Source organism: Lissotriton helveticus, chromosome 2_1 (assembly GCF_964261635.1).
Source record: "Lissotriton helveticus chromosome 2_1, aLisHel1.1, whole genome shotgun sequence".
Taxonomy (NCBI): domain Eukaryota; kingdom Metazoa; phylum Chordata; class Amphibia; order Caudata; family Salamandridae; genus Lissotriton; species Lissotriton helveticus.
This window is the reverse complement of record NC_136059.1, coordinates 833,036,180-833,060,849: the sequence shown is the minus strand read 5'-3', so window position 1 is coordinate 833,060,849 and position 24,670 is coordinate 833,036,180.

Sequence of the window (24,670 nt, the reverse complement as noted above, 5' to 3'; positions counted from 1 at the left end):
GCTAGCTCCTGTGTCATCATCTAGGATCTCATTGATGAGGGCGTATGATGCAAAGTCTGCCATAGATGCATCAGTGTGGAGTACTGACGCTGGGAGAAGTCAACACAGTAGAAGTGATGCATCAGTTCTGCTTGGGTTTGCTCACAGATGGCCTGGCAGAGCACCTTCAGGCCCAGTTCCAAGGTTCAAGGAGTGGGGTGGCACCACTTGGCAGGGTAGGATTCACAGTTGTGGAGTCCAGGTGCTAGTTACTAAAGACTTGACACTTGGCCCTTGGAATCACTCAAGTGGTCCTGGGTACAGGTTGCAGGTCCAGTCCTTCTCCCCCAGGAAGGAGGGCAGCAGGGTGGAACAGCAGGGCAGGAAGTTCTTCAGGGCATCACTCCAGCAGAGTGACAGTCCTTGCAGCAGCACAAAAGTCCTTCTTGCTGGCAGAGTCTTCCACAGGTGCAGTCCAGTCCAGAAGTGTACTGAAGAGTTGGTGTCTGAGGTCCAATATTTATACCTGCTGCCTCATTTGAAGTGGGAGAAGCTTCTAGATGTTTCCTATGAAGTGCACAAGTTCTTGCCTCCCCTGGCACCAGACTAACTACGGGGGATATGCAATCCTTTGTTTGAAAACAGGGCACAGTCTTTTCAGGTTTAAGTGGGCCTGTGTCTAGCTATGCCCTCCCATTCTGCCAGTGATGGTACATCCAGGCACAACTGAGCTCTTTTATGTGTGACTGGCTATAAAGAATAGACAAAGACCAACTTCAACTACATCCAGTCATGTGACCACAAGACAGCTGACAGGGCTAAATGGCTATGGCAGGAAAATGGCAGTTTTCTAAAAGTGGCATTTTCAAAATTGTTATTGAAATCCAACTAACATAAAAGATTATTTTGCATTACAATTCCAAAAACACTAAACATGTTCCCATTTTGAAGTTACAGCTCATTAAATGTAATACGGAAACTCCAATTTTAACCTATAGCAGAAGTATGCCTTGCAATAGTAAAAATGAGTTTAAGAGTTATTCACTATTTGGACATGTAAAACTTAAAAGTACATGTCCTACTTTTAAAATACATTGCTCCCTACCCTGTGGGGTGTTTAAGACTTACCCAGGGGTGACTTATTTGTATAAAAAAGAGAGGTTTGGGTCTGGCAAAAATATTATTTTACCAGGTTGAAATGACAGTAAAAAGCTGCAAACACAAGCTGTAAAGTCAGGGCTGAGACATGCTTAAAGGGCTACTTATGTGGATGGCACAACCAGTGCTGCAGGCCAATTAGTAGCATTTCATTTACCGGATCTGGGTACACATAGTACTATGTTACCAGAGACTTTCAAATAAATTAAATATGCTATTTGGGGATGAGTCAATTTTACCATGCTTTAAGAGGTGAGCACACTCACTTTAGCACTGGTTAGCAGAGGTAAAGGGAAGAGAGTCCTAAAGTCAATAAAAACAAGATCAGAAAAAAATAGAAGAGTAAGGTAAAACGTTTGGGTGAAGACCACCCTAAGGCTGACATGCCTACCAAATCAAAGCCTGTTGCCAAAACATGTGTCAAAAATGAAAGCCTCTCCTTACAATACATTATTCACACTTGAATTTCTGTGTCCATACTGACGATAAATAGGTCTCATGTAGTGCTGTAGAATATTGCTATATATACTGGATATTTCTAAAATGCAGATACTTATTTCCATAAGTTCAGTAAACATTCTGGGACATTATACGTTGCTGTAGAATATATAATATATAGGTGACTCATTTATCGATAGTCCAACTTGTAGTGTGATTGTAAGCCAAGTAAAAATGATGTATACCATCCTGCCCATTAAAGATATATGTGTAGTGTACTTTTTCAAACTAATAAGGGTTGTCCATACAGCCTTGTTGTGCATTCCTTATCATTGACTAATGTATATATGGTAAGCCGTTGACTTACATTTTTAAGTCTTTAACAGGTGCATCTCATTAAGAAAAGTAATAATCAAATACGTTTTTGAAGGGTATTCAAGGTTTAATATGTTGCTGATCGTATTAATGCCTACAGAGCCATTATGTTTCTTACGCACCTGAATAACACCAAAAAATGATCTTAATACCTATTGAATGTCTGTGATTTACTCTGATATGGTTAATGTCCTGCATGTTGTGGAAGGTTATGCCTATTAAGACAAAAACTTGGGTCTAGGCATATCATGCTGTAAAGCATATAGAAACTATCACATTCGATGAATGATGTCATCAACAATGTCATTTGAGATGTCATTTAACATGTAATGAGTGATATAATATGTAAGGTCATAGGCAGTACATGGCCAAGATGCCAGTTCCATGCTGAACAAGTCAAGCAAGTACTCATTCCTTTCAATAAGATCAGGGTGTGTCACTTGCTGCCTGGTATGGGAAACCCCATTGTGGTGGTGCATTCGGTGCTGCACTCTCCCCTGCTGCAGGTTCTGCTCCACCAGGCTACCTTTTGCCTGGCCTGCTGCATGCTGCTGAATTGAGGGGGAGGCCTTGCCGCACAAAAAAAGGCTGACAACCACAAAAAATGAAAATAAACACACAGGGGAAGTAACCTAACATAAAATTGAAAATATATCCATAAGAGGGACAGAGGTGGGCCAGAAAGGAGTAGCTGGAGGTGGATGGAGCCTAGAGAGCTGGAAACATGAGGGATAGCTAGTGAAGAGCAGGATGTAAAATAAAACAATTGAAACAAAATGACTACATGCTGCCTCAAAGCAGCCTGCTGTTAGAGTTATTGTCTGGAAGCAAACTGTGTCACCATTTTTTTGACTCGATGCAGCGAAGGTTTGTAATTTTGTGAAATTTTGCAGTAATATCACATTATTATGTGAAAAGGAATTGCGTGAATTTCACACAACTTAAATGCGATATGTAATATCATTTGTAAGATGATTTACAACAATTTAAATTGCATCTGTTTCCTTAAGGGTGTGGCAACAAGTATTGATGTTATACCACAGCTACACTGCAATTATGGCTGCAAACTAAAAATTAAAACAATATATTCTGGTTAGGACCATATCCATAACTCACAAAACAGCCAATCAAGCCACAACTTACTCAATAAATCGAATGCTCATCAGTAACAAGAGAAAATGTATTTGCCTATGCCTATTATGTGCCTATTCCCCATCCATACATTTCAACAGGTTTGATCTGCTGCATTTTATCAGCAGAAAACTGAAAATGTGATGATTGTCAGTCAATTCGTAATTTCGATTTCTTGACTAACACCGTTTTGCACAAGGACCAGGATATAGCTCTTAACCTGTAATGACCGTCTATGGCAGCAGGATCCTCTAAAATGCTATTTTACCCTTTTAGAAACAAACAAGAAGAAGAATTTTAGCAGAGTAATTACTCCCTGTAAAGCCCAAAATGTTGTTTTGCTCTTGGACCGCTGCTGTGGAATGTAACCAACCCCCTATTGTATTGTAACCTCTGTATTGCTCTGTTCAAAATGGATCTGAGATGCAGCCGTCAATGTCCACATTTTAAAAGAAAGTCAGCTTCCGCAAATAACTAGTGTAAGAAGCTGCATGAGCTAGGAGAACCCTTGTCTGACTCAGCCTGGCATCTGAAGAAACGCAGAATTGTGGCAGACAAAGTCAATCTAAATTATTATCATTTAAATGCACACTACAAGGAACTTCACCATTCCGCTTGGGTAAAGTTTTTCAATGTGTTGTGTGTTTTCCACTCTTGTGCACTTTTTGTACTAAGCATGATTAAACTGCAACTTTAGATTGGGGTATGGGGTATGTCAAAGTCGCTGGCTTATACCCATTTTGCCCAGAACACCTCACATTATTTTTCACTATTTGAATTCCTAAACATGCTAAAAGAGCATTTTCTTTAAGCAAATCCTTCATGAATTTTGAGGTAATTATTTGCTATACCAACTGGCAGATCAAAGGTCCCTTTAGAAAGAACGCCTTATCTAGGGACATTAATAATCTCCTTCTGAAGGAGAGGACTGGAATATACATAAACATCTTCCTGCAAATATCTGACACTCAATCAATGGTAGGCCCCTGACAGCAGACAATGGAAAGGCCCACACTTTGGGGCATATGTATGAAACTATTTTGCGATCGCAAACACTGTGAATTGCAAAAAACAGTGTTTTCGATCGCCAAATAGAGAAACGCGATGCATGAACATTTTCGCATCGCAAAATAAAAAATCGCAATTTTAGAGATTTTATATTTTGCGAGGTCCGAAGTCTATGAATTTCCCTGCGAATTCGCAATCTGCGATACTCAGCCTGCAAAAACGCAAATAGAGAAATCGCAGTTTGAGAATTCGCAATGCATTGTATGAAAAATTTGCAATTTGTGATTTCTAGAAAATTGCAAATTCGCACATCAAATTTACCGCCATTTCAATGCAGGTGGTAACCAGGTGCAAGCTATATAAACACGCCCACAATGCAACAGGGACTTCCTCAATGGCAGAGCTATATGTGATAGCCAGGAGGCTGCGAATTTGGGCAGCACACAGAGGAGGAGGCGAGAGGAATGGATCTTCAGAGTGCGCATCACTCAGTTCCAGCAGACTGAGGAGGAGATCCATGAGAAGTACAGGCTGGACTCAAAGACCATTTTAGACCTGATAGCGAAGCTGAAACCCCATCTGGAACACCCAACACACACGCCCTAAACAATTCCAACCCATGTGCAGGTCCTGTGCTCATTCCTCTTACTGGCCTCTGGGAGTTTTCAATGGGTGATTGCTGTGGCAAGTGAGGTCTCCCAGAGTTGTCTGTCACGCTTCTTCCATGCATTCCTAGATGCAATGGTAGAGAGGCTACAACATCACATGAAATTCCCCAGCACACAACAGGCATTACACAAAACTGGACTTTTACCAGATTGCACAATTCCCCCACATAATTGGCTGCATAGATGGGACCCATGTGACCCTCACACCCCCATCAACCAATGAATATGTATTTAGAAACCCTAAATCATATCATTGCCTAAACATTCAGGTCATCTGCAATGCCAAACATATCATCAATGTTATAGTAGCTACAAACCAAGGCAGTACTCACAACTATTTTATCTTTAGACATATTGGGATACAGACGTCTCAATGCTGGTGAGTTTGGTGAGGGCAACCTGCTAGGTAAATGCATGTCAAACATTCCAACATACAGTACATCACTGGGGTGGGAGACATTGACTCACCTTTCCATTCCTGCAGGAGACAGTGCATATGCAGTGCTGAACTTCATCCTGACACAATACCTAAATTTAGCCAATGCAAGGGAGAGGAGATACAACCGTGCACCCAAACCTATGTGCTGTGTAATAGAGCGGACATTTGGAATCCTGAAGAGCTGCTCCCGCTGCCTGTATAAATGTGGAGAAGCACTCCAATACAGTCCTGAGACCTGCTGCAAGATTGTGGCTAGCTGTGCAATGCTCCACAACATAGCTATGAAAAAAGGCATCCCAGTAGAACTGACTGATACTGATAGTTCTGACGATGAGGGCCCAGGTCACCCTGGCAGACCAGCAGTTGGAGTTGGGGCAGCTGCCGGCTGACAGAAACGGGATGAGATCACACAGAACTACTTCTAGGTGAGTAATAAGGACATGACGCAAAATATATTTTGTTGCAGGTCTGGTGGGGTAATGCTGCTCCTGCTGGACAACTCCTCACTCTCCCCTGAGCCCAGGAGAGCTGTGCCACCTGTGTTGGCTGTCTGCAGTTGTTCCACAGCGGTGGTGACCTGCACCAGGCCTTTTGCCACATCCTAGCTGCAGTGGGCCACCTCCACTTGCATGTTCATGGTGCGACTTGACAGCTGGCTCGTGGCAGCGCACAGGCGGTTCACCGCCTTGGTGTAGGTGTGCAAACTGGCTGCCCGAACGTTGGCTGTCTGAACGTTGGCTCAACCTGCGCCCAGCTGCCTGGTCCTTCTTCAATGTGGCACACAGTACTCGTATAGCATCTGCCATGTCCATTATGCCTTCCCCCATGTAACGTAGGCTGTTGTTCACTGAGACCAGCTGGCAAGTAATGGAACGCATTGATTTTTTTGTAGCGGGCCCTATATCTTCAGCATGCTGCCCTCCAGTCCAGCAAACACCGTGGCTTCATCATCTGCGGCAGGGCTGGTGCTCGCCCTTGGCCTGCGTCTAACGGATCCTTGCTCTCTATGTTGCTGTGTGTGCTGTTCTAGGTCCTGTGTGGCATGCTGCCCTGGCTCAGCCTGAGCATCATCCTCCCCTGTGGACTGTGTTTCTGCCTCAAGAAGTGGCAGTGGGGCCTCAATGGTGCACTTTATCAGTGGGACAGGTGTGGTCTCTGTGGTTTCGTCATGGTCCCCCTGTCCTTCCTGCCCATCCATATGTTCCACCTCCTCAGCTCCTGCACTGTCATCCTGTGTCCCAGGTTGTGCTATGGATGAGAAGTCACCTTTTGATTTTGTTACATGGTCTGCATTTCTCACTAAACAAAGTTTTCTCAATTTGTATTGGCTAACTGCTAGCTATTGCTTTTTGCCTTTTCAGGGTATCCCATACTGCTTTAACATTGCTGTGTCTCTTTCCCCTCTGTGTGATGCATCTTACTACATCTCCCATGATGCATTGCTGTGTGTGCTGAAAAAGTGGACAGGAGTAGCATGAGTACTTAGTGTTCAGTGGGTCCTGAGTGTGTGAATGGAATGGTGATGTGTGCGGCTGCATTTGGCATCCATCTTACCTTGGCTGGTGTTTGCAGGGTTGGAGCTGTCTATGTCAGCCACTCCACTGATGCTCTCTGGCAGAAGGGTGGACTCCACCAACTCCTCGTGGGGTGTTGACTCAGTTGAAGTTGATGTTCCCCCACCAGTCTTCTTGACCTCCGCCAGCCTGATTGCCACCTTCTTCTTGGACCTTTGGCGTATGTCGTACCATCTCTTCCTCAGCTCCTCGACAGTGTGCTGGGTCACCCCAACAGCATTAACCTTCTCCTGGATATCCAGCCAGATTTTTCTCTTTCTGGACTCAGAGACACAAAGGGCCTTTTTGCCAGATAATGGTTCATGGCTTACTACCATCTTCTCTGTCAGCACCTCCTGCTCCCTTTCACTGAACTTGTGTTTTCTCCTTCTCACTGCCCCCTCCTTGTCCTTCTCTTTCTCATGGGGATCCATTGTTGGTGTTTAGAACTGCTGTGCTCACTTCTCTGCCTCTCCTCACACCCTCTGACTCAGCCTCAGGCAATCAGGTGCATTTTCCTATTTTTCCAATTCTTTATTTGCGAAATTCGCAAATAAGGAATTACTAAAACGGGATTCGCAGTGTAGTCTGAGAATTGTTGGGAATCGCAATTTGTTTGCGACTTTTTATTTACATCGCGGTGTGCGATCCTCAAAATGCGATTCGCAAAAAATTGTATTTTGAGAACCTCAAATCGCTGTTTTCATACAAATGCCCCTATGTCTCTACTTCCCAACAGTGGGCACCTTTAAAGATTTATGGAATGAAGAGGCAGGACTGGGTAGACATATATACGTTTAGAAAGAGAAGTGCTTTGATTTTGAATTAATTTACTATCTCTAAATCGAGGCAGATGGGGGAGACATAATGGGCTTGTTCATTTTTTACTGTAAGGTGTGTGGAAGATGTGGCACCATCAGAGTCACAGAATACTCCACCTCCGTTATTAAGCTAGTATGCAGGCTGAGAGAAATAGCATAGAAGGGGTGGAGGAAGGACCTCATGTGCTGTGATACCTTTGATATTTGAGGTCTTGCTTATATTGACTCTCTTTAGGGCAGGTAAAGTAAAGTAAAGTAAGTATACTTGTAAAGCGCACTGTTACTCCATCTCGGAGTGTCCTGGCGCTGTATACCGCTGGGGAACCTGTCCTGGCTTTCCCTGGGAGATGGTCCCTCCTGGGCACCTCCAAGGTAAAGCCAGGCATCCCCGGCGCTGATGGGGCCGTTGTGGAGATTAACAAGCTATTGCCCAGAGTAGCAGAGTTGGACCCAAGGTTAGCGTAGGCACCTCGGCGAGAATTATCGAGTCCGCGGACATTGACCCAAGACCCTGCCGCGTTGGGAATTGAACCCTGGTCCTGGGCCGATCTCTGCTTCAGGGTCTGCCGCTTCTAACCAGTGAGCCACACTTCTCCGCACAGGTGACACGGACTCCATGACTCTCTCTTAGGATCAGTGGTGAGTTGACTTGCTGTGGACCCTGAAGGTATGGGATCTATGAAATTCAGTTGCACTGGTCAATCAATCAATAAATCAATCAATCAATCAATCAATCAGGTTTCTTGTGTAGAGCAGCTACACACCTGTGATGGTCTCAAGATTCTGAGATGGGGGAGGAGGATTTGCGGTTTAATCAAAGAGCCAGGTGTTGAGGTCCATTCTGAATTGCGGCAGCAATGGTGATTGCCTGAGGTGCAGAGGCAAGGAGGCAGAGAGTTCCAGGTCTTCGCAGTGAGGTAGCAGAAGGATCTACCTCCAGTCATTGTCTTGTGGATCCTTGCGATGGTGGCCAGGGCCAGTTGGGCGGAGCAGAGTTGTATGGTGATCCTGTTCTTGTGCCTCAAGAGTGGCCATTGATAACTTGTTGTGCTAAGTTACCCTGCAAGAAGTAAAGTCAGGGTGGTTGAGGAGTGCTACTAATGAGAGTGGGTAGTTGTAGGGAAAAGTGGTGTGCTACTAAGGTAGACCACCAAGTTAGGTGATCACTGGGGTAGAATATGTTGGCAAGCCAGTTCAGATATGCTGTTGCTGTAAGTAGGAAGTGGTAGTAGTGCCAAAGGCTGCCAGGAATTCCTCAAAGACATCTAGAGTAAGTAGGCCTCTGGAGGGTTACACTGTTGACTGGATCCTGGCACCAGGAGTAGAATGCTGTCAACACAATGTAAAGAGTCTAGTGGGGACCAGGATATACAATTTATGTTTGCTGCTTACATGCAGCTTTGTGGGAGCTGCAGTAGCTTCCCTCTTGTTATGTATGTTTAACCACTGCCAAAAGGGTATCTGAAGTTCGAATGAGCTGTTTGCCTACACTTTGATGTTTTTCTGTGACGTCTCATGAGGAACTGTATTTGTTTTCAGGCTCCATTAGAAAATACCCTGGGGGACCCATTTAGAGGCCTCCCAACCTATGGGGTTCAAGATAAAATCTCCTGCAACTCAGTGATGACCCTGGGCCCCCTGATAGTCATGATGCCTTGGAGCACCAGCAACGGTGCCCATCTCCTTTTTTGTTCAGTCAATAAGCGTGGGGAAAGTAAGAGCAACTGGATTTTCCACCTTGCACCGAAGAGTTTGTTTCTGGTAACAGGTGGAGCTTAATGATGCGTTTGCAGTTTGGAATGTTGCTTCCCAAGTAGAGTGAGTCGATAAGGGCTGCTGAAAAGGAAAACAAACAAAATGTCAAGGTAAAGAGGGTGAGGTGGCAGCAAGTGACAGTGTCAAGCGTTCCCTTACTAAGTGTGTCCTGGTTGCCAAACAACCTGAACCACAAAAACTAAATAGGAAATTACAAAACTAGCCTTCTTATTAACAGGCCTACATTCCTTAAAAAACAATCTCTTCAAGCAATAAAACCGAGCATTATGGCCAGTTAAGAGGCATACACTACCAAGTTAAAATCATGGAGAAATATGTGGTCAAAGAACCCCACCAATATATCTAACAAAAGAGTCTATGGACCATTAGCATTATAGTTTCAGGTCTGAAAACAGCAGTCAAACTGCTGTTCATTATATTGTTGATAACGTTGTCTAGATAAGGACTCCTCCTTAATACTCTAGCTTTGCCTTTTGGTGTCATGGAAACTCTCTTGGGATAGTTGACATCTTACTTAGGTGCTGCCAAACGGTTGAGGTTAACAGCAACTGCTCGAACCCCATAACCACCTCATTCCATGTACCCCAGGCATCTATACTAGATACATCACTTTTCAACTTATATATGGAATGATATGTTAACTGAATTTTGTAATCAAAACATTGCCTATCAGAAATATTGGGCCTGATTCATTAAGTTACACTTTTGAGTAATTTACACTTATGAGTAACTGTGCTATTGCTTCACTGAATCTGAGTGTAAATTACTGTTAAAACTGTTACTATTAAAAAAATATATTGTACGTCTAGCACCATGCATATCAAGCCACTGGTACTGTATAATGTTAAATTAAATTATATAAATTGTTAATAAATATAAATAAACATAATGCATAGATAGAGTTAGATAGATAGAAAGATAGATATATAGATAACATACTTATCATTTAACTATAAAATATTTTAATACCTATTTTGATTGTAAACATTTATGTAACTATAACTGTACAACATTTGTTAAAATATAACTAAATTAATTCTAATTAATATTAATTCTATATATCATGTTTTATAATTAATAACACGTAATACAACTTACTTTTTCTCTTTAGGTGGGAATTTATTTTTTAATTTAAACTCCAGAAACATAATTTAGTCTAATCAAATATATTTCCATTAATTAAAGTTTTACAGACTGCCCACATGTGCAGCTTGTGCCTTCAGCAGCAACATCACATCTTTACCGCAATAGGAAGCACACCTATTCCATGAATGTGCAGGCAATGATGTACCATCTGAGCCTCTTCATCAACATCCTTGCGAAGTACCCAAGCAGTGCTCATGAATCATTCATGTTCCAGCATTCCGCCATCAAGCAACACTTCCAGAATGAGACCTATGGGAATGGCCTACTGGTTGGTAAGTTCCTCTCAAGGACATGACAGCCCACATGGCAGTCAATTATGTAGGAATACGTTGACATATCAGTCTTAGGTTGATAGAGACAGGGCATAGGTAGTTAGTGTGGGCCTACATACTTGCACCATACTACATGACATGTGTGCAACACAGTCCTATAAGTCACACATGTCGAGACCGCCAATGCCACTGAGGGCCACAAGTATGAGTGAACTGTGTTGATGGACTATCACTGTTCATGATGCTCTGGTAGAGCAGCTCCCCAAAACATATCAATGTGGAAATGCAAAGGCTGTTTGCATGACATTGCATGGCCTCATTGGTATACAGTAAAGCACACCACACCAAAGTACAGCATTCATTCACCCTACGTTAAGAATGTTTACCATGGGACTTGCAATAGCCTTTTCCATCCAACACCAATGAAATCTCACACATGTTGCCACAACCCATGTTCAGGCACCCTGGGAAAGTGTGCAAATAGTGTGCCACCCAGGGGGAGGTGAAATGAGGATACATAATTGTTAGAAATTGTTGTCTCTAGTTGGCAGAGGTAGGCACCTTTGTCCAAATAGGTAACCTTACTTCTAGTCAGGGTAAGGGAGATGCACACTTTAGATAACCCCTGCTCACCCCCTGGTTAGCTTGGCATGAGCGGACAGACTTATTCCAAAGGCAATATGTAAAGTATTTAAACTCAAAACATACAGTAATACAGTGATAACACCACAAATGGACACCACATCAGTTTAGAAAAATGAAATATCTTTATCTAAACTCAACAAGACCAAAATGACAAAAATACAACATACATGTAATAAGAATATGACTTTAAAAAGGTTTCGAACAACTTGGCCCATAGAAACTATGGATGCATGATTTCTCTCAAAGTACCTGTAGTTGCGACAAAATTCACAAGGCCAAATAGCCGCAGAGATGGGAAGTGTCGAAAAAAAAGAGATGTGTAAGTTCCTGAGACCATGGGGAGGCGATGCGACAGTTCTGCGGCACGCAGGAGAAGTGAAGCATTGAGCCAAGTCTGTAGGGGGAAGTGATGCGTTGATTCCGAGATGGTTGTGGTCTATGGGTGATGCATCGGTAAAACTTGCTGTACAGGTACGATGCGTGGAAATCCGGGATGCGTCGGCGATCGATGCGGCTGCGTCGAGTGGTGCTGCATCGGTTTCTTCAACCGCGATCCTTCGATGCGTCAGTACTTTTAGCGGCAACAGGCACTCTGCAGGTTCCAGCAGCGACAATGCACAGAGATTCTTCTCGCACAGCGGTGCATCAATTTTCTTGTAGTTGTGTTGCTTTTCCAGCTCCCAACAGCAGGAACAACCTCCAGAGGCCTAACTCAGTCACTGGCACCTCTTGGCAGGTCAAAACACCCAGCAAGGAAGTTCAGGGGAGCTAGGGGTGAAGTCTTTGTGTCCCTGAGACTTCAGAATAGAAGGCAAGCTCTGCTTAAGCCCTCGGAGATCTTTCTCAAGCAGGGGGGACACAAAACACACAGCAAAGTCCTTCTCCTTTCCTTGGCAGAAACAGCTACTGCAGGCCAACCCAAGACAACACACAGCAAAGGTGCAGTACTTCTCAGTTCCTTTAGCTCTTCTCCTTCGCAAAGGTTCCTTTTGAATTCCAGAAATGATCTAAAGTTCAGGGGTTTTAGGTCTAATACTTATACTCCAAAATGTCTTTGGTCTCTTTGTGCAAGGGTCTCTGGACCCAGTCCAAACTAGTTCTGTCCTCACTGGTGCAGCATGACCACATGGGGTGGAGACAGCATTGTGCAAGGGAGACACACCCTATTCAGGTGCAAGGAAAATCTCCTCCCACCACTCTAAATGCAGGCCAGTCCTATTCAGGTGTTAGTGAAAACTCCTCCTACTCCTCTGAATGCAGCCCAGGTCTATTCAGCCCAGCCCTGACTCATTCAGGAAAGGCAGGACACACATCAGCCCCCGTGGCTGTCTGAGAAAATGTACATCCCCAGCCCATGTCACTCCAAAACCAGACAGTCAATACGCAAACAGGCAGGGGCACACAGAATGATTAAACAAGAAAATGCCTACTTTCTAAAAGTATGAACAAAAGGGGATAGGTCCATAAACAAGTGGTGGGGGCTAGACCCTTTATAGAATATGTAACACAAATTGCCCGAACCACAAAATCTCCACAAGCTTCTTGAGAGGGAACGATCAATTTATTGTGATCACCCTCGACACTTTACTTAGTGTCAATGTTTTTTAAATCTTTTTCAAGTTATAACAAGCTACATGACAGAAAACAAACAATACATTAAATATTTACACAGCTATAAATACTTTGTACATACATGAAAAACAAATTCTTTAAACAATACAAAAAAGAAAATTCCTTGCATCAAACATTACAAAAAAACTAAGAATACATCGCAAACAACATTAGAACAAACATTACAATCAAAAAATGAGAAAAATATAGAGAAAACCAATCCAAGGGGGAATTATAAGCAAATGAATGGCTCTTAAACAAATCAATACTGGACCAGCCGGTCCTAGTATCGAGAAGATGACATTTTATCCCAACCTATCAAAGTGCCGACGCGTTTCGAGATCAGGCACAATGTCGCTGATCTCTCATCAGGGCTGTTTTATTCTTTGTATCTGCAAGATGCAAAGAAAATATTTTACTCATCACTCCTCAAAACCAAACTTCTTTTAAGGCAATGGGCTAAGAAAGAAAACTGTGTTTTTTGCAATTTCACTCTGAGTGTGCTGGGGATGCTCAGACGTGAGTCCCAGGCTCTTCACACCACTGGAGTCAAGCTATCCAGGCTGATGAAGGCTGATAGCCAGAAACAGGTCCTTGGATGCTTGATTCCGGTCTGGGAAAGACATGGCTTGGTAGTTCGGACTGGACTGTTCCCATGAGGCACAGGGTCAGAGCTGATTTGCATATAGCCAGTGTCTAACCCAGGGTGGTGTGGAGTGCAAAAAACGATGGATTTAGGCCCAGATCCTTGTACTGGGGTGAATGTATGACATTGTTCTACATTCTGTCCATCAACTGTGTTTTTTGCAATTTCACCCTGAGTGTGCTGGGGATGCTCAGACGTGAGTCCCAGGCTCTTCACACCACTGGAGTCAAGCTATCCAGGCTGATGAGGGCTGATAGCCAGAAACCGGTCCTTGGATGCTTGATTCCGGTCTGGGAAAGACATGGCTTGGTAGTTCGGACTGGACTGTTCCCATGAGGCACAGGGTCAGAGCTGATTTGCATATAGCCAGTGTCTAACCCAGGGTGGTGTGGAGTGCAAAAAAACGATGGATTTAGGCCCAGATCCTTGTACTGGGGTGAATGTATGACATTGTTCTACATTCTGTCTATCAACTGTGTTTTTTGCAATTTCACCCTGAGTGTGCTGGGGATGCTCAGACGTGAGTCCCAGGCTCTTCACACCACTGGAGTCAAGCTATCCAGGCTGATGAAGGCTGATAGCCAGAAACAGGTCCTTGGATGCTTGATTCCGGTCTGGGAAAGACATGGCTTGGTAGTTCGGACTGGACTGTTCCCATGAGGCACAGGGTCAGAGCTGATTTGCATATAGCCAGTGTCTAACCCAGGGTGGTGTGGAGTGCAAAAAAACGATAGATTTAGGCCCAGATCCTTGTACTGGGGTGAATGTATGACATTGTTCTACATTCTGTCCATCAACTGTGTTTTTTGCAATTTCACCCTGAGTGTGCTGGGGATGCTCAGACTTGAGTCCCAGGCTCTTCACACCACTGGAGTCAAGCTATCCAGGCTGATGAAGGCTGATAGCCAGAAACCGGTCCTTGGATGCTTGATTCCGGTCTGGGAAAGACATGGCTTGGTAGTTCGGACTGGACTTTTCCCATGAGGCACAGGGTCAGAGCTGATTTGCATATAGCCAGTGTCTAACCCAGGGTGGTGTGGAGTGCAAAAAAAACGATGGATTTAGGCCCAGATCCTTGTACTGGGGTGAATGTATGACATTGTTCTACATTCTGTCCATCAACTGTGTTTTTTGCAATTTCACCCTGAGTGTGCTGGGGATGCTCAGACGTGAGTCCCAGGCTCTTCACACCACTGGAGTCAAGCTATCCAGGCTGATGAAGGCTGATAGCCAGAAACCGGTCCTTGGATGCTTGATTCCGGTCTGGGAAAGACATGGCTTGGTAGTTCGGACTGGACTGTTCCCATGAGGCACAGGGTCAGAGCTGATTTGCATATAGCCAGTGTCTAACCGAGGGTGGTGTGGAGTGCAAAAAAACGATGGATTTAGGCCCAGATCCTTGTACTGGGGTGAATGTATGACATTGTTCTACATTCTGTCCATCAACTGTGTTTTTTGCAATTTCACCCTGAGTGTGCTGGGGATGCTCAGACGTGAGTCCCAGGCTCTTCACACCACTGGAGTCAAGCTATCCAGGCTGATGAAGGCTGATAGCCAGAAACCGGTCCTTGGATGCTTGATTCCGGTCTGGGAAAGACATGGCTTGGTAGTTCGGACTGGACTGTTCCCATGAGGCACAGGGTCAGAGCTGATTTGCATATAGCCAGTGTCTAACCCAGGGTGGTGTGGAGTGCAAAAAAACGATGGATTTAGGCCCAGATCCTTGTACTGGGGTGAATGTATGACATTGTTCTACATTCTGTCCATCAACTGTGTTTTTTGCAATTTCACCCTGAGTGTGCTGGGGATGCTCAGACGTGAGTCCCAGGCTCTTCACACCACTGGAGTCAAGCTATCCAGGCTGATGAAGGCTGATAGCCAGAAACCGGTCCTTGGATGCTTGATTCCGGTCTGGGAAAGACATGGCTTGGTAGTTCGGGCTGGACTGTTCCCATGAGGCACAGGGTCAGAGCTGATTTGCATATAGCCAGTGTCTAACCCAGGGTGGTGTGGAGTGCAAAAAAACGATGGATTTAGGCCCAGATCCTTGTACTGGGGTGAATGTATGACATTGTTCTACATTCTGTCCATCAACTGTGTTTTTTGCAATTTCACCCTGGGTGTGCTGGGGATGCTCAGACTTGAGTCCCAGGCTCTTCACACCACTGGAGTCAAGCTATCCAGGCTGATGAAGGCTGATAGCCAGAAACCGGTCCTTGGATGCTTGATTCCGGTCTGGGAAAGACATGGCTTGGTAGTTCGGACTGGACTGTTCCCATGAGGCACAGGGTCAGAGCTGATTTGCATATAGCCAGTGTCTAACCCAGGGTGGTGTGGAGTGCAAAAAAAACGATGGATTTAGGCCCAGATCCTTGTACTGGGGTGAATGTATGACATTGTTCTACATTCTGTCCATCAACTGTGTTTTTTGCAATTTCACCCTGAGTGTGCTGGGGATGCTCAGACGTGAGTCCCAGGCTCTTCACACCACTGGAGTCAAGCTATCCAGGCTGATGAAGGCTGATAACCAGAAACCGGTCCTTCAATGCTTGATTCCGGTCTGGGAAAGACATGGCTTGGTAGTTCGGACTGGACTGTTCCCATGAGGCACAGGGTCAGAGCTGATTTGCATATAGCCAGTGTCTAACCCAGGGTGGTGTGGAGTGCAAAAAAACGATGGATTTAGGCCCAGATCCTTGTACTGGGGTGAATGTATGACATTGTTCTACATTCTGTCCATCAACTGTGTTTTTTGCAATTTCACCCTGAGTGTGCTGGGGATGCTCAGACGTGAGTCCCAGGCTCTTCACACCACTGGAGTCAAGCTATCCAGGCTGATGAAGGCTGATAGCCAGAAACCGGTCCTTGGATGCTTGATTCCGGTCTGGGAAAGACATGGCTTGGTAGTTCGGACTGGACTGTTCCCATGAGGCACAGGGTCAGAGCTGATTTGCATATAGCCAGTGTCTAACCCAGGGTGGTGTGGAGTGCAAAGAAACGATGGATTTAGGCCCAGATCCTTGTACTGGGGTGAATGTATGACATTGTTCTACATTCTGTCCATCAACTGTGTTTTTTGCAATTTCACCCTGAGTGTGCTGGGGATGCTCAGACGTGAGTCCCAGGCTCTTCACACCACTGGAGTCAAGCTATCCAGGCTGATGAAGGCTGATAGCCAGAAACCGGTCCTTGGATGCTTGATTCCGGTCTGGGAAAGACATGGCTTGGTAGTTCGGACTGGACTGTTCCCATGAGGCACAGGGTCAGAGCTGATTTGCATATAGCCAGTGTCTAACCCAGGGTGGTGTGGAGTGCAAAAAAAACGATGGATTTAGGCCCAGATCCTTGTACTGGGGTGAATGTATGACATTGTTCTACATTCTGTCCATCAACTGTGTTTTTTGCAATTTCACCCTGAGTGTGCTGGGGATGCTCAGACGTGAGTCCCAGGCTCTTCACCCCACTGGAGTCAAGCTATCCAGGCTGATGAAGGCTGATAGCCAGAAACCGGTCCTTGGATGCTTGATTTCGGTCTGGGAAAGACATGGCTTGGTAGTTCGGACTGGACTGTTCCCATGAGGCACAGGGTCAGAGCTGATTTGCATATAGCCAGTGTCTAACCCAGGGTGGTGTGGAGTGCAAAAAAACGATGGATTTAGGCCCAGATCCTTGTACTGGGGTGAATGTATGACATTGTTCTACATTCTGTCCATCAACTGTGTTTTTTGCAAATTCACCCTGAGTGTGCTGGGGATGCTCAGACGTGAGTCCCAGCCTCTTCACACCACTGGAGTCAAGCTATCCAGGCTGATGAAGGCTGATAGCAAGAAACAGGTCCTTGGATGCTTGATTCCGGTCTGGGAAAGACATGGCTTGGTAGTTCGGACTGGACTGTTCCCATGAGGCACAGGGTCAGAGCTGATTTGCATATAGCCAGTGTCTAACCCAGGGTGGTGTGGAGTGCAAAAAAACGATGGATTTAGCCCCAGATCCTTGTACTGGGGTGAATGTATGACATTGTTCTACATTCTGTCCATCAACTGTGTTTTTTGCAATTTCACCCTGAGTGTGCTGGGGATGCTCAGACTTGAGTCCCAGGCTCTTCACACCACTGGAGTCAAGCTATCCAGGCTGATGAAGGCTGATAGCCAGAAGCCGGTCCTTGGATGCTTGATTCCGGTCTGGGAAAGACATGGCTTGGTAGTTCGGACTGGACTGTTCCCATGAGGCACAGGGTCAGAGCTGATTTGCATATAGCCAGTGTCTAACCCAGGGTGGTGTGGAGTGCAAAAAAACGATGGATTTAGGCCCAGATCCTTGTACTGGGGTGAATGTATGACATTGTTCTACATTCTGTCCATCAACTGTGTTTTTTGCAATTTCACCCTGAGTGTGCTGGGGATGCTCAGACGTGAGTCCCAGACTCTTCACACCACTGGAGTCAAGCTATCCAGGCTGATGAAGGCTGATAGCCAGAAACCGGTCCTTGGATGCTTGATTTCGGTCTGGGAAAGACATGGCTTGGTGGTTCGGACTGGACTGTTACCATGAGGCACAGGGTCAGAGCTGATTTGCATATAGCCAGTGTCTAACCCAGGGTGGTGTGGAGTGCAAAAAAAACGATGGATTTAGGCCCAGATCCTTATACTGGGGTGAATGTATGACATTGTTCTACATTCTGTCCATCAACTGTGTTTTTTGCAATTTCACCCTGAGTGTGCTGGGGATGCACAGACGTGAGTCCCAGGCTCTTCACACCACTGGAGTCAAGCTATCCAGGCTGATGAAGGCTGATAGCCAGAAACCGGTCCTTGGATGCTTGATTACGGTCTGGGAAAGACATGGCTTGGTAGTTCGGACTGGACTGTTCCCATGAGGCACAGGGTCAGAGCTGATTTGCATATAGCCAGTGTCTAACCCAGGGTGGTGTGGAGTGCAAAAAAACGATGGATTTAGGCCCAGATCCTTGTACTGGGGTGAATGTATGACATTGTTCTACATTCTGTCCATCAACTGTGTTTTTTGCAATTTCACCCTGAGTGTGCTGGGGATGCTCAGACGTGAGTCCCAGGCTCTTCACACCACTGGAGTCAAGCTATCCAGGCTGATGAAGGCTGATAGCCAGAAACCGGTCCTTGGATGCTTGATTCCGGTCTGGGAAAGACATGGCTTGGTAGTTCGGACTGGACTGTTCCCATGAGGCACAGGGTCAGAGCTGATTTGCATATAGCCAGTGTCTAACCCAGGGTGGTGTGGAGTGCAAAAAAACGATGGATTTAGGCCCAGATCCTTGTACTGGGGTGAATGTATGACATTGTTCTACATTCTGTCCATCAACTGTGTTTTTTGCAATTTCACCCTGAGTGTGCTGGGGATGCTCAGACGTGAGTCCCAGACTCTTCACACCACTGGAGTCAAGCTATCCAGGCTGATGAAGGCTGATAACCAGAAACCGGTCCTTCAATGCTTGATTCCGGTCTGGGAAAGACATGGCTTGGTAGTTCGGACTGGACTGTTCCCATGAGGCACAGGGTCAGAGCTGATTTGCATATAGCCAGTGTCTAACCCAGGGTGGTGTGGAGTGCAAAAAAACAATGGATTTAGGCCCAGATCCTTGTACTGGGGTGAATGTATGACATTGTTCTACATTCTGTCCATCAACTGTGTTTTTTGCAATTTCACCCTGAGTGTGCTGGGGATGCTCAGACGTGAGTCCCAGGCTCTTCACACCACTGGAGTCAAGCTATCCAGGCTGATGAAGGCTGATAGCCAGAAACCGGTCCTTGGATGCTTGATTCCGGTCTGGGAAAGACATGGCTTGGTAGTTCGGACTGGACTGTTCCCATGAGGCACAGGGTCAGAGCTGATTTGCATATAGCCAGTGTCTAACCCAGGGTGGTGTGGAGTGCAAAAAAACGATGGATTTAGGCCCAGATCCTTGTACTGGGGTGAATGTATGACATTGTTCTACATTCTGTCCATCAACTGTGTTTTTTGCAATTTCACCCTGAGTGTGCTGGGGATGCTCAGGCGTGAGTCCCAGGCTCTTCACACCACTGGAGTCAAGCTATCCAGGCTGATGAAGGCTGATAGCCAGAAACCGGTCCTTGGATGCTTGATTCCGGTCTGGGAAAGACATGGCTTGGTAGTTCGGACTGGACTGTTCCCATGAGGCACAGGGTCAGAGCTGATTTGCATATAGCCAGTGTCTAACCCAGGGTGGTGTGGAGTGCAAAAAAAACGATGGATTTAGGCCCAGATCCTTGTACTGGGGTGAATGTATGACATTGTTCTACATTCTGTCCATCAACTGTGTTTTTTGCAATTTCACCCTGAGTGTGCTGGGGATGCTCAGACGTGAGTCCCAGGCTCTTCACCCCACTGGAGTCAAGCTATCCAGGCTGATGAAGGCTGATAGCCAGAAACCGGTCCTTGGATGCTTGATTTCGGTCTGGGAAAGACATGGCTTGGTAGTTCGGACTGGACTGTTCCCATGAGGCACAGGGTCAGAGCTGATTTGCATATAGCCAGTGTCTAACCCAGGGTGGTGTGGAGTGCAAAAAAACGATGGATTTAGGCCCAGATCCTTGTACTGGGGTGAATGTATGACATTGTTCTACATTCTGTCCATCAACTGTGTTTTTTGCAATTTCACCCTGAGTGTGCTGGGGATGCTCAGACGTGAGTCCCAGGCTCTTCACACCACTGGAGTCAAGCTATCCAGGCTGATGAAGGCTGATAGCCAGAAACAGGTCCTTGGATGCTTGATTCCGGTCTGGGAAAGACATGGCTTGGTAGTTCGGACTGGACTGTTCCCATGAGGCACAGGGTCAGAGCTGATTTGCATATAGCCAGTGTCTAACCCAGGGTGGTGTGGAGTGCAAAAAAACGATGGATTTAGCCCCAGATCCTTGTACTGGGGTGAATGTATGACATTGTTCTACATTCTGTCCATCAACTGTGTTTTTTGCAATTTCACCCTGAGTGTGCTGGGGATGCTCAGACTTGAGTCCCAGGCTCTTCACACCACTGGAGTCAAGCTATCCAGGCTGATGAAGGCTGATAGCCAGAAACCGGTCCTTGGATGCTTGATTCCGGTCTGGGAAAGACATGGCTTGGTAGTTCGGACTGGACTGTTCCCATGAGGCACAGGGTCAGAGCTGATTTGCATATAGCCAGTGTCTAACCCAGGGTGGTGTGGAGTGCAAAAAAACGATGGATTTAGGCCCAGATCCTTGTACTGGGGTGAATGTATGACATTGTTCTACATTCTGTCCATCAACTGTGTTTTTTGCAATTTCACCCTGAGTGTGCTGGGGATGCTCAGACGTGAGTCCCAGACTCTTCACACCACTGGAGTCAAGCTATCCAGGCTGATGAAGGCTGATAGCCAGAAACCGGTCCTTGGATGCTTGATTTCGGTCTGGGAAAGACATGGCTTGGTGGTTCGGACTGGACTGTTACCATGAGGCACAGGGTCAGAGCTGATTTGCATATAGCCAGTGTCTAACCCAGGGTGGTGTGGAGTGCAAAAAAACGATGGATTTAGGCCCAGATCCTTATACTGGGGTGAATGTATGACATTGTTCTACATTCTGTCCATCAACTGTGTTTTTTGCAATTTCACCCTGAGTGTGCTGGGGATGCACAGACGTGAGTCCCAGGCTCTTCACACCACTGGAGTCAAGCTATCCAGGCTGATGAAGGCTGATAGCCAGAAACCGGTCCTTGGATGCTTGATTACGGTCTGGGAAAGACATGGCTTGGTAGTTCGGACTGGACTGTTCCCATGAGGCACAGGGTCAGAGCTGATTTGCATATAGCCAGTGTCTAACCCAGGGTGGTGTGGAGTGCAAAAAAACGATGGATTTAGGCCCAGATCCTTGTACTGGGGTGAATGTATGACATTGTTCTACATTCTGTCCATCAACTGTGTTTTTTGCAATTTCACCCTGAGTGTGCTGGGGATGCTCAGACGTGAGTCCCAGGCTCTTCACACCACTGGAGTCAAGCTATCCAGGCTGATGAAGGCTGATAGCCAGAAACCGGTCCTTGGATGCTTGATTCCGGTCTGGGAAAGACATGGCTTGGTAGTTCGGACTGGACTGTTCCCATGAGGCACAGGGTCAGAGCTGATTTGCATATAGCCAGTGTCTAACCCAGGGTGGTGTGGAGTGCAAAAAAACGATGGATTTAGGCCCAGATCCTTGTACTGGGGTGAATGTATGACATTGTTCTACATTCTGTCCATCAACTGTGTTTTTTGCAATTTCACCCTGAGTGTGCTGGGGATGCTCAGACGTGAGTCCCAGACTCTTCACACCACTGGAGTCAAGCTATCCAGGCTGATGAAGGCTGATAGCCAGAAACCGGTCCTTGGATGCTTGATTTCGGTCTGGGAAAGACATGGCTTGGTGGTTCGGACTGGACTGTTACCATGAGGCACAGGGTCAGAGCTGATTTGCATATAGCCAGTGTCTAACCCAGGGTGGTGTGGAGTGCAAAAAAACGATGGATTTAGGCCCAGATCCTTATACTGGGGTGAATGTATGACATTGTTCTACATTCTGTCCATCAACTGTGTTTTTTGCAATTTCACCCTGAGTGTGCTGGGGATGCTCAGACGTGAGTCCCAGGCTCTTCACACCACTGGAGTCAAGCTATCCAGGCTGATGAAGGCTGATAGCCAGAAACCGGTCCTTGGATGCTTGATTCCGGTCTGGGAAAGACATGGCTTGGTAGTTCGGACTGGACTGTTCCCATGAGGCACAGGGTCAGAGCTGATTTGCATATAGCCAGTGTCTAACCCAGGGTGGTGTGGAGTGCAAAAAAACGTTGGATTTAGGCCCAGATCCTTGTACTGGGGTGAATGTATGACATTGTTCTACATTCTGTCCATCAACTGTGTTTTTTGCAATTTCACCCTGAGTGTGCTGGGGATGCTCAGACGTGAGTCCCAGGCTCTTCACACCACTGGAGTCAAGCTATCCAGGCTGATGAAGGCTGATAGCCAGAAACCGGTCCTTGGATGTTTGATTCCGGTCTGGGAAAGACATGGCTTGGTAGTTCGGACTGGACTGTTCCCATGAGGCACAGGGTCAGAGCTGATTTGCATATAGCCAGTGTCTAACCCAGGGTGGTGTGGAGTGCAAAAAAACGATGGATTTAGGCCCAGATCCTTGTACTGGGGTGAATGTATGACATTGTTCTACATTCTGTCCATCAACTGTGTTTTTTGCAATTTCACCCTGAGTGTGCTGGGGATGCTCAGACGTGAGTCCCAGGCTCTTCACACCACTGGAGTCAAGCTATCCAGGCTGATGAAGGCTGATAGCCAGAAACCGGTCCTTGGATGCTTGATTCCGGTCTGGGTAAGACATGGCTTGGTAGTTCGGACTGGACTGTTCCCATGAGGCACAGGGTCAGAGCTGATTTGCATATAGCCAGTGTCTATCCCAGGGTGGTGTGGAGTGCAAAAAAAACGATGGATTTAGGCCCAGATCCTTGTACTGGGGTGAATGTATGACATTGTTCTACATTCTGTCCATCAACTGTGTTTTTTGCAATTTCACCCTGAGTGTGCTGGGGATGCTCAGACGTGAGTCCCAGGCTCTTCACACCACTGGAGTCAAGCTATCCAGGCTGATGAAGGCTGATAGCCAGAAACCGGTCCTTGGATGCTTGATTCCGGTCTGGGGAAGACATGGCTTGGTAGTTCGGACTGGACTGTTCCCATGAGGCACAGGGTCAGAGCTGATTTGCATATAGCCAGTGTCTAACCCAGGGTGGTGTGGAGTGCAAAATAACGATGGATTTAGGCCCAGATCCTTGTACTGGGGTGAATGTACGACATTGTTCTACATTCTGTCCATCAACTGTGTTTTTTGCAATTTCACCCTGAGTGTGCTGGGGATGCTCAGACGTTAGTCCCAGGCTCTTCACACCACTGGAGTCAAGCTATCCAGGCTGATGAAGGCTGATAGCCAGAAACCGGTCCTTGGATGCTTGATTCCGGTCTGGGGAAGACATGGCTTGGTAGTTCGGACTGGACTGTTCCCATGAGGCACAGGGTCAGAACTGATTTGCATATAGCCAGTGTCTAACCCAGGGTGGTGTGGAGTGCAAAAAAACGATGGATTTAGGCCCAGATCCTTGTACTGGGGTGAATGTACGACATTGTTCTACATTCTGTCCATCAACTGTGTTTTTTGCAATTTCACCCTGAGTGTGCTGGGGATGCTCAGACGTGAGTCCCAGGCTCTTCACACCACTGGAGTCAAGCTATCCAGGCTGATGAAGGCTGATAGCCAGAAACCGGTCCTTGGATGCTTGATTCCGGTCTGGGGAAGACATGGCTTGGTAGTTCGGACTGGACTGTTCCCATGAGGCACAGGGTCAGAACTGATTTGCATATAGCCAGTGTCTAACCCAGGGTGGTGTGGAGTGCAAAAAAACGATGGATTTAGGCCCAGATCCTTGTACTGGGGTGAATGTATGACATTGTTCTACATTCTGTCCATCAACTGTGTTTTTTGCAATTTCACCCTGAGTGTGCTGGGGATGCTCAGACGTGAGTCCCAGGCTCTTCACACCACTGGAGTCAAGCTATCCAGGCTGATGAAGGCTGATAGCCAGAAACCGGTCCTTGGATGCTTGATTCCGGTCTGGGTAAGACATGGCTTGGTAGTTCGGACTGGACTGTTCCCATGAGGCACAGGGTCAGAGCTGATTTGCATATAGCCAGTGTCTATCCCAGGGTGGTGTGGAGTGCAAAAAAAACGATGGATTTAGGCCCAGATCCTTGTACTGGGGTGAATGTATGACATTGTTCTACATTCTGTCCATCAACTGTGTTTTTTGCAATTTCACCCTGAGTGTGCTGGGGATGCTCAGACGTGAGTCCCAGGCTCTTCACACCACTGGAGTCAAGCTATCCAGGCTGATGAAGGCTGATAGCCAGAAACCGGTCCTTGGATGCTTGATTCCGGTCTGGGGAAGACATGG